At 40.1% G+C, this 9,617-nt stretch overlaps 1 long non-coding RNA gene across 1 annotated transcript in view; it reads left to right on the top strand.

Moving 5' to 3' along the window:
- The first annotated feature begins 1,012 nt into the window (after positions 1–1,012).
- Positions 1,013–9,617, top strand: part of LOC138806639 (uncharacterized) — a 32,049-nt gene continuing 23,444 nt past the window's right edge. Inside the window, exons 1-2 of the long non-coding RNA XR_011365941.1 lie at positions 1,013–1,039; positions 3,454–3,587. This is a non-coding gene — a long non-coding RNA (uncharacterized lncRNA). The remainder of the gene's footprint in view (positions 1,040–3,453; positions 3,588–9,617) is intronic.

Here is a 9,617-nt window from a genome sequence, read left to right as displayed (position 1 = left end):
TATGGAATCAACATATGTATATAAATATAAATCATATATTTAAAATGTGCACAAATAGGATGTTTTCTAATGGTGGGCATCGATTTTAGGCCTAAGGAACAGACTTGAATTTCTTGAATTCAAGGAGGCAAGCTTCCCCTTCCCACACAGTGCAACAGCAGGGTTTCCTACACCATGAGTTCAAATCCCAGTCCTGGCAGAAAAAAAAATGGCATCTCCATGCTATGTGATGCCCAATTCGTAGGTATTTCATTTGGCCTCCATTTAATGAATGTGATTGTTTAAATGCTTCATAAAGTATTAATTAAAATCAACCAGTGTCCTATAATGTAATTGTGTATAATTTTATCCTCAAATCATTCAAATATTGCCCATTTCATCATGACATACATCACATTCCTTTGGTAATCATATGAATAGGAATGAGTTTCATAGGATCTCCTGCCATTTGTTGGTGGCAGGACCAGGATTCAAACTGTGAGCTCCAGCTCCTACCACTTAAACCTGAGGATAGGGAACTCACAGGTCTGTCCAGGAACATCAGCAAAACCAATGATTAGCCAGGCAATGGTGACTCTCAGCAGTCCTCCTTAAAACTTACAAGGCTGTGAAAGGAGGATCACAATCAAAGTCACCCTAGGCAGGAAAGTCTTGTCCAACTTGTGCCAACAAAGCCAGAAGTAAAGCCGTGTGGCTCCAGTGGTAGAGAGCTAGCTTTGATCAAAAGCAATTCACAGATTGTCCCCAGATCCTGAGCTCAAGGTCTGGGAACAAACAAACATACACAACAATCTGTGCAGCCATCCAGCTAAAGCAGGTCACCCTCTTGTCCCCAACTGGATTGGACAGAGCTGACTCCGCCCATTCTGCCTGCATCAGAGGATTCCAGCCACACCCCCATTGTTTCATGGTTCTTTCTGACCAATGGGATACAAGAATAGTGGCCACGCCCACATTCCATGCTGCCCAGTAGCACCTTGATTCCCTCTGTTTGTTGACACGATTACCAGCAGTTGAGGAAGGTAGAGGTGGCTGAGTGGTGAGTAAGAGACTCGAGGCCTTAGAAGGATAGGCCTTCCTCAGGCCCTCCATTAGCCTGCCTGAGCCCTGGCCCCCTCCCCCTTTCTCATGGAGCAGCATTTCATACCTGGTGCTGCAGGCTCAGACCCATGGTTTCCTCAGGCAATGGTACAATGGTGTGCCAGGAGCCAGCTTGTGGCCCTGACCTGGTCCTGGCATCCCTATCCTCTGCTCAGGGCCTGAGTGTCTGTCATGCCTCTGCCATTGTTGCTTGCCCCACCTGGAACAGCTGCCAACAGCTTCTGCCAGCAACACATGTGAGTGGCTGCCACACAGCCCCGCACCTTGTGACTCCATATCCCCTCCCCTCTGACCCGGACCCATGCCTCCCCTGTGCCCCACACTCTGGCCCATGCCCTAACACAAATGTGCCCCAGGGTGGTGGTGAGTGTTGACCCGAGGATCACACCCCCATCCCTAGCGGCTAGTGTCCCAGGAAATGGGGAGATAAAGGGTTGGGTGAGGAGTGGGCGCCACAGATCTCCTGGCCTGGAGCAGTGGTAGCCACACAGCCACACATCTGCCCCCTTCCTCTCCCCGCTGGGAACCCGGTGGCTTTAGTCAGAGGTAGGGAACAGCATGTCTACACCTGCCTTCTGTTGTTTTTTTCTTTTTTTCTGGGGATGGGAGGTGTTGGATGCAGAAGATAGAAACCCTTGCTGTGTGAGCCATTGTCTTCTGTGATCGGTCAATCTTTCACCTAAAGACAGAGAGCCAGACAAATAGAGTGAGAGAGAGACAGAGAGAGAGAGATCATCTTTTTCCGTGTACAGCCTGACTGTGCTCAGGTGAATGATCAGTTGGCAATTTGCAGGTGCTGCATGGATGAGTCTTCTGTCACCAGTCTGGATGTGTGTGTGTGTGTGTGTGTGTGTGTGTGTGTGTGTGTGTGTGTGTGTGTGTGTGTGTGTGTGTGTGTGTGTGTGTGTAGAAGTGGTTTGTCACAAGGAGGATGAATGCTTTGGTAACTTCTACCGGCTATCTTTGGGGCATGTATGGGCTTCACAGCTGAGGTCTGGGGGCCTGGTGAGAAGCTTGAAGCGGACATAGAACTGTTAAATTACAAGAACAAGGGATCTGTGTGCAATGGAGCTGTGTACTCCCTTGGGCCTGGTTGGTGGCAGTGGGAGCTGGGGAGGACCTGGGAGTGTGGCCTGCAGGGGATGGCTTCCCAGGGGGACAGAGAGCATGGCCAACACTTAGTAAGGATATGAGTTCTGCTAGTATGGAGCGCAATAGCATAGGTCAGACTCTGGGTCTTCTCATCATGATGTCTGATGGGCGACACCAACCATATTTTAAATCTTGAGCTGTGATCTTCAGATCTCAGCCTCCTGAGTACCTAGGATTATAGACATGAGCCTCTGGCACTGGAACTCTGGTTCTTTTTGGTATATTAAGCTTTGACCTCAAGTCCTTAGGCTTGCCAGTCAGGACTTCTACCATGCAAGTCAAGCTTTTTTGTCTTGGGCATTTCTGAGATGGAGAATTAATATATACTCAGCCTGGTCTGGATCATGGTCCTCCTCTCTGTGACAGGCATGAGCCACCAGGCCCGGTCTTCTGTAGTTGGGATGGCAGACATGTAGCGCCACGCTCAGTCATTGGTTTAGATGGATTGTCCCAAACTCAGTCCACGGCAGCCGATTCTTGACCAGAGGTGAAGCTCTGGGTTGGGCCTCAACCATTGTACTTCAATCTCCTCATGGGACAGTTGTAAGGAAACAAGGGATTAATACAGAGGGATCTCTGGAGCAGGGACAAGCACAGAGGGAGGGGCCATCTGATACTGTTCTTGGCAATTCTGTGAGCATATAATAAGAAGATACCCGGAAAGATCTCAGATGGTGTGTGTTATTAATGGTGTAACAGGTATGGGATTATGAAACAAAACATGGCTCTCTTTCTTTATTACCCTATCCCCATGAGTAACGGGATTCTTCACCTTGTTCAGTTTTGAAGCTGGGGAAACTGAGGCACAGAGAAGCCGGGTGACCTACTAATGACTCCCAGCTGACAGAAAGCTCAGCCTGACTTCTCTGCCATGCTCCCTAGGACAATGGGTGCTATTCAGTCCACTTCTTGTGGTGGGAAGTCCACTTCTTTTCAGTCATGGGGCTTGAAATTTGGGCCTGGGCATCTCCTCAAGCTCCTCAGCTCAAAGCTAGCACTCTACAACTTGAGTCACAGCACCACTTCCAGTTTTCTGGTGATTCTTTGGAGATAAAAGTCTCACAGGTGTTCCTGCCCGGGCTGGCTATAAACCATCATCTTCATATCTCAGCCTCCATTGTACTTATGATTATAGGCCTGAGCCACCGGCACCTGGCTTAAGTAAAATTCTGACCGTCTTTCTTTCTCTTTCTCTCTCAGGAACTGATTCAATGCATGCTAGAGGAGGTGGCCCAGCTTCCCCATGTGGTTGGAACCAAGGTGGCCCTCTCATTCTGGAGGTAGGCTGTGGGTAAGGAGCTGTCTCACTCAGTCTGCTGTACTAGCTCCATGAGGTAAGTCCCTCTGTGCCCTGGCTACACTGTGACAGTTATCCATTGTTCATCTAGCCTTACTGGACTCAGTACTGTGTTTAATGCTCTTTTCTAGAAAAAATTTCTGGCTAAAATTATGATACATAGTTACAGAATGAAAATGTAATGCCAGCTTAAGAAAGTCATTTAGGGTTCTGGGAATGTGGCTTCATAGTATGGTGATTGCCTAGCATGCATGAAACCTTGGGTTCAATTCCTCAGTACCATAAAATTGAAAAGGAAACACTGGAAGTGGTCCTGTGCCTCAAGTGGTGGAGGGTTAGCGTTGAGGAAAAAAAAAAAAAAGCTGAGGAATAATTCCCAAGCACTGAGTTTCAGCCCCAGGACTTCCAAAACAACAACAGCAACAACAACAATGAACATTTAGTTAGTTAGTAAAATAAAGAACCCATACTTGGAATATATAATTGCTCTTTCCATACTGATACCTGAAAATAGTCCCTAATTCATATACTTTACCTATGATAGGATACTGTGTTGAAAAAATGTTTTGCTCATTAGGTCATGGCAATTAATGCCAGGAATGTGCTTAGATGTCAGGTGAAGATTAATTCTGGAAATTCAAAGATTCCAGGCTTTTCAGTGGGGTCACTACTAATCACAATGAGAAGGGTAGTAAGTGAGATTTGGAAACTATTTTGGCCAGTCATCACACCAAAAAGGCAGAGGCTAATTAACAGTTGTGATAGAAGAGAAGGAATAACTCCAGATGGAATGAAAAAATGTTAGTAACTAAGGTATAGCAGAAACCATTCTAGGGAACCATTTTCGGTTATTGAAGAACTAGTTATCAACTAGGCTTATTCCTCATTGCCTTTATCATTCAAAATCTCCTAGGCTAGTTCTAAATCTCTGTGTGATAAATGTATCTCCTTCTATGCTGTTCTTTCATACCTGATCTCCTTTGCTTTCTAAAAATCTGTCTTTCTATATTTTTCTATGAACATTTCCTGATACTAAATACACCTACAAAGATGAAAGAGGATGCTAATTTAAGAGTCCCATAGCTCATGAGTCATTAATGTAACAAAATGGAAAAGGAGGACATATTTATTGCTACCTCAATTCTTCTGAAAAGCTGTCATGTCACATAATTTGGTTCAGATTTCCATTCTTTCTCATAAAAATGCAAATATGAGCCAGGAGGTGGTGGCTCATGCCTGTAATCCTAGCTACTCAGTAGGTTGAAACCAGAGGATTGTGGTTCAAATCCAGCCTGGTCAGGAAAGTCCATGAATCACTTATCTTCAATTAACCCCAGAAACCCGGAAGTGGTGCTGTAGCTAAAGTGGTAGAGTGCTCAAGTTGTGCTGAATTGCTGAGAGACCATGCTCAGGATCAATGTTCAATCCCCACAACCAACAAAAAAGTACAAATATGGCTTTAAGTTTCCCCCAAAGGAATGAAGTCAATAATAATCTTCCCAAATGATTTAGTAGTGCTCCTACTTTTGCTGAGTTATTATGGCTTCTTTGCTAAACATATTCTCTTCTTTAAAAATTGTCAAATAATAATAATATTATGAAGTTTATAATAAACTTCATCTAATATTTCTTGGTTCAAAAGTGAAGTCCATACAGTTGATGTCACTTCACTTTCTCACTGTGTTAGTTCAAAGCCAACCCAGGCAAGAGAGTCTGTTAAACTCTTATCTGTAATTAAACACCAAAAAAGACAGAAGTGGAGTTTTGGCTCAAGTAGTGGAGTACTAGCTTTGGGCCAGGTGGGAAAGAAAGACAACTGTTCAAGGACATGGCCAACTCTCTAAGTTCAAGCCCCAGAACCATCACAAACTAAACAAACAAGCAAACAAAACAAACCCTGAGTATTTCTTTGGGACTCTTCTTAAAATAGTGGTGGTCTGAGAAGAGGCTGCCTTTGCTGATCATACTCACTGGATCTTGGTTTTTTGGAATCCTTATTGCTATGGAAAACTCAGGACCAGACTAAAGGAATTGATAACTGATTCCTGCAACAAGGTAATCATCTCAGGAGTGAAACATCCATCCAAAAGACACTTTAAAACCTCCATATCTTTGCTTCTTTGCAGTAGAACACTTTTAAAACAAAATTACTTCCTTTTGTTCTATGATGGCCTTCAAATGGCATATTGTAATACTCTCAAACAGAAGTTTACAGACAAGTTTTATATGAGTAAAGGACACACTCAAAAAAGTCAAGGACAGAGTTTCCTTCCAGCCTTGGATTCTTTTCTTGTATAGTAAAAAGGAAAGCAATACTTAACTTGAACTTTGTCATTTCTCTATGTTCAATTCCTCTCCTGGGATCAGTATCCACATCCAGTAACAGTTACTTCCAGTAACAATCTATAGTGCTGCTCCAGAAAAATAATGAATGTTTTCTGGCTTCATTGAAATAGCACAAGGACACTTTTGGACATGAGGTAACACGTGTTTCAGAGACAACTTAGTAAAGAGAAATGAAATTTAAATTGCTTATATATACATTATCCATGAGAACATTTTGTTCAAACTTCTTATGTGTGTTCTGTAAATTAAGGTGAACTTTAAATGGGAAGAAATTTCTCATATCATTTTTCGTGAGTCTATGTGCTGTGCATTAATTTCCCAAGTGTACATAAGTTAACAGTAAGAGAAACAATAGCAATTATAGGAGAAAAAGAAGTTCTGTGTTTATGTATAAGTGTTCAATACAATATAGAAGACTCTCCAAATAAGAAAACATTGAAACAATAAAGCCAAGTCTAGTATGTAGATTTATGGGAGTGAAATAGAGAAAGCATTACTCCTAAGTGGAACATGAAGCATGAGGCCACTCCCTTTCTAAATCACGCTTGCTAATCACGTAAATGTGCAAAAAGGAAAATGGAAGAATGATTGTGTTTCCAATACAAGTCAGATATGGGAGAATAGACTTAACTGGAAAAAAAGAGTCCATCTTGTGAGAACAGGTATACTAGGAATGAACCTGATGGCTAAGATCACATTTCTGTTTCATTCCTTTTCTTATATTCTTTTGTTGTTGTTGTTGTTGTTGTTGTTCGTGGGATTATCCCTCTGAAACGCATGTCAAGGCTAGGGCTCTTCCACTTGAGCCACAGTGCCACTTCCAGTTTTCTGGCAATTATTGGAGAAAAGAGTCTCCAGGACTTTCCTACCCGTGCTGGCTTTAAACTCCAATCCTCAGATCTCACAACAACTTAGTTTATGATCACATTTCTAACAGTGTACACTCAGGATATGTAATGTATATTTTCATCTATCTTTATGTGAATTCTTGAGTTAAAAATCTGGGCTACAGGTTAGACTTTACACTCACAAAAGTGTTTGAAGTTTGAAAGTTGTTACTCCTGGAAAAATAAAACCTAAGATATAGAGGAGTCTGGGAAGTTCAATTTGCATCCAGCTTGGACAGTATAGTCTTTGAGACACTACCTATAATTAACCAGCCAAAAGCTGGAATTCCAGTCACGAGCAAGATTGCTGAATAACAGTTTTAGTTTTTTGCATACATACATACAAACATACATATACACACAGAGCAGTCAGTCTAGTGGTAAAGATCATAGGAGAAGTTCAGAATTGCTAGTTTGTTTCTAGATTAAATAAACAAACTATGGCAGGGCAATGTGATACAAGCCTGGAATTCTAGCACTCAGACAGGAGATTAGAGAATGGAATTACATAACGATACCTTCCCTGGACCAGGTAGAATAATTTTGTCTCAGTGAAACAAACCAAACAACAAGAAAGGAATACACATTTGGGAGTTTGGGCTAATTTTGTCATTATGTTTTGAGAAGTCAAGATTCCTATTGAATGCAACTCATATATATCCTCACTTGTGTTTTAAATGCTCTCATCATTACAGAACATTCCTAGATGCAAAATAGCTCATGATTCCCATGCAAAAATTTGCAAAACTAAATAAGCCTCATTCTGTTGGATTCCAAATAAATGTTGAAGGATTACAAAAGCTTAAGTCTGGAGAAATAGCAAAGTTCGTCTAATGTAGGACTTTGTAGAATTGCTAAATTAGAATTTAGATTTAAAATATATTTTTTTGTTTTGTTTATAATTTCATATTCTATAGGATACTACAAAATTCTTTTTAAGTAAAGGGATTAATTGAAAATTTCACAAATGATTCTGGCATTCTATTTGCCTAGATATTCTTTCAAGAGAGTTATAATTAGAACATAGATAATAGATAATTCCCATAGTTCATGTGTACCATGCTAATGTGAATAATCTAGACAGAGTTGCCAACAAATGGATGACATTAATTTATATATTTAGAAAAACAATTTTTAAGAGTTTGGTTTAATATGGTATGAAAAGATTAATTGCCTGACATCTTCTTTCTTCTACCTATATGTAACACAGGAAGCCATTTCTTATTTACGTGCCTCTGTATACATGGAGAAAAATGCTAGGTTTGGGGTTGGTTTTCAATTTTGTTTTTGTTTTATTGGTTCATCCTAGAGCTTGAACTCTTAGCCTGGATAGTGTCTCTGAGTCTGTTTATGCTCAAGGCTTGTGCCCTACCACTTCAACCTCAGTGCCACTTGAGTCTGACTTTTGTGGAGAAGTTTTTTGGAGATAAGATTCTAAGAAGCCTTCCTGCCTGAGTGGGCTTTGAACCATAATTTTCCTATCTTAGCATCCTGAATATCTATGATAGCCAAAAAATATAAATATAAATAATATTTGCACGTGTTCTGATCTCAAGAATACCAGTGGAGGAAAAATGATGCAGCTCAGTTTATTGTGGTGTTCTTTTCAGAACAAAGAGGGTGTCACATTAGCAGAGGTGTAGTATTTTTTCAAAATAGAGATAAGGTATTCATGATGTGAATTAAGTAATTTTAAACTGCCCCTTACAAGTTGGAAACTGTTGGGGTAGGATGACTTTATGACATAAATCTTGGGATTAATGGTCATAGAAATAATAGCTTACTCTAATAAACAATTGCTAAGTTGCCTTGCATTTCACAATTGCTTACTGCTAATTCCTGCATCTCAAGGAATTGGGGCCCTGAAATATAGGAAATGACAGATTGAGATGGGTCTTCAATTACTTTATGTTGACATGTTGCATGGGTCTTGGTGAGAAGTCTTGTCCCTGTTATCTGATGATGCAGGTAACTGGGACCTGGGATCCTAAAACCCATGGGTAATGCAGAAGAATAATATGTTTTAGACATCTTAGAAAAATTTTGGCATAATCAGTAGGAATTCTTCAGAAATATGGAGAAAAACAGTTTGGGACCAGCGAGTTAAAACAATAAACAGAGCAGCAGAGTAAAATTCATTATAGATTAGAGGAAAACATTGTTTTTTTACCATGTGGATTCATAAGACAAAGAACAGTTAGAATGTATCACAAGTTTATATTAAAGACATTTTATTGATACTTTTTTATATTCTAATATATATTTTAAAACTAATTATTTATATTCCAATTCTATTTATTTGAATAAATATCAATTTATTTGTCAAATTATCAACTAATTCTAGTAAGTTTCACTGTGTGAAATATAAAATCAGCACATATAAATATAAAATATATAACTATATATAATATAATTAAAAGGCACACGTTTTGCATTGTTCTGTTGTAGTTACTGTATCAAAGGCAACTCTGTTTTAAAGTATTATTCCATTATCTCTACCTCAGTGTTTGATAGAGTTAGACCTAAAGCTTTACCATTTGCATGGAAGCAAGAGGAAACACTGTGATTAAAACATTATCAATTTAATGCCTAATAACGAGAAGAAACATATGGACTTCTCCTGCAACTATGAAAATATTTGGTGATACAAAGGCAGTAGTGTAAGTTCCTGCCTGGTTGTATGGTAGACAAGCCAGGACATTAAGTAATCATGCATATGAACAATTTTTTCACCTTCTTGGCTTTAGTTACTTTTGAAATGGAAGGTATAATAAACAACTATATTCTTATAAAATACCTTCTAGTCTGAACAGTTCTGTTTGAACTGTTTGTCT

The sequence above is a fragment of the Dipodomys merriami genome, unplaced genomic scaffold (assembly GCF_024711535.1).
Source record: "Dipodomys merriami isolate MVZ:Mamm:240054 unplaced genomic scaffold, mDipMer1.0.p SCAF_402, whole genome shotgun sequence".
Taxonomy (NCBI): Eukaryota; Metazoa; Chordata; class Mammalia; order Rodentia; family Heteromyidae; genus Dipodomys; species Dipodomys merriami.
The sequence above is the reverse complement of the archived record's forward strand: the minus strand, read 5'-3'. Positions and strand labels throughout refer to the sequence as shown.